This window comes from Sapajus apella, unplaced genomic scaffold (assembly GCF_009761245.1).
Source record: "Sapajus apella isolate SASKATOON/1434 unplaced genomic scaffold, GSC_monkey_1.0 scaffold30, whole genome shotgun sequence".
Lineage (NCBI taxonomy): Eukaryota > Metazoa > Chordata > Mammalia > Primates > Cebidae > Sapajus > Sapajus apella.
The window spans coordinates 2,070,083-2,071,508 of NW_022436970.1; the positions used below are offsets into that span (position 1 = coordinate 2,070,083).

Here is a 1,426-nt window from a genome sequence, read left to right on the forward strand (position 1 = left end):
TCCCTGACTCCTTCTCCTACAAATCTATATAAGGCTAGACCGTATTTTGGAGTACAGAAACAACACAAGTTTTTGTTGTGGCCCTGTGTATCCTATAGTCCATGAATAAAACACTGGACCTAAGCAGTTATATGGGGAAGGCTCAGAATTTTTAGGGAAAACACATTGGTTTTTAAAGCATTAAACTGTTCCAGAGCCTAGAAAAAGAATGAGAACTTCAAAATTACTGGTATGAAATGCACATATATTGATATCAAAGGCCCAAAATAAACCCATAGATGAACATACACTGAAACTACCAATGATTTCACGAACAAACATTAATGCAAAATCCAAAATAAAAGATCAGTAATAGTCCCTAGCAGCATACTAAAATAATATGCTATGAGCAAATGTGGCTTATCTCAAGCATGCAAGGCTGGTTCAATATTACAACATCTATTAATAATGATAATAGATTAGAAGAGGAAAACTATATGATCCTCCAAAAAGATGCTGAAATATATTTGATAGGATTCAACATTTATTCCTGACTAAAATAAACAAATGAACAAATTTAACAAAGTAAGAATAGATGGATATTGCAGAAGCATGATAATTACACCCTCATGTATCTTAACTCCCAAACCAACATAGTTTTTTTTTTTTAACAATAAATCATTCCAGTGAAAGTCGGGCACAAGATAAAAATTTCCCCTATAATCAATTATAGAACTAATTTTTTTTTTTTTTGAGTACAGAAACCTTTAATAAGGATTCAAGGTTTGCAAGGAAGACGCAGAAGGCCGGCGCTCAGCCCCAGCCTCCTCACTTGTACATGGCTCCATGGAGGTTCTCCAGTCGGTGCTGCTGCTGCTATTTTCGAGCCTTATTTCGTCTGTGTTCCTCATGGGTGTCATCATCAGTGGGCAGCTCGTGGCGGCACAAGGGACAAGAATTTGTCTTGCTTAGCCAGGGCAGAATGCAGCTGGAATGGAAAAGGTGATGGCAAGGCATCTCAATGGCAGTCTCCTCCTCCTCAAATGCCAAAAGACATGCAGGGCACTTGAGCTCAGCCTGAGAGCCTTTGATGACCGTCCTGGGGAGGTTCTCAACCACAGTCTTGGCAGCTGGTGGAGGCAGGTGGTGGTCCCAATCTACTACCAACCCCAAGTCTTCAAAGTCCATCCTATTGAAAAGTGACCTTGGTATAATTTCTATAATCAAAAAAATTCCCACTATGATAAAAAATAGAACAGTAAATTTGAGGTATAATAATTAGAAAGAATAATATAAGTGATTATATTTAGGATATATTGTTATATCCCTGGAAAACAATCACATAAAAATATTACAAGGAAAAGAAATCAGTAAGTTGATAAAATAATAAGACAATAGACTGTACATCTAAAAGTAACAAACAGGAAACACTGTGAAAGAGGAGTTG

The 1,426-nt window shown here is 37.1% G+C and overlaps 1 pseudogene across 1 annotated transcript; it reads right to left on the reverse strand.

Moving 5' to 3' along the window:
• Window positions 1-739: 739 nt before the first annotated feature.
• On the reverse strand, window positions 740-1,182 carry LOC116561659 (annotated as a pseudogene). The gene has a single exon (XR_004273545.1). The product of XR_004273545.1 is annotated as an E3 ubiquitin-protein ligase RNF181 pseudogene (transcript).
• Window positions 1,183-1,426: the final 244 nt, after the last annotated feature.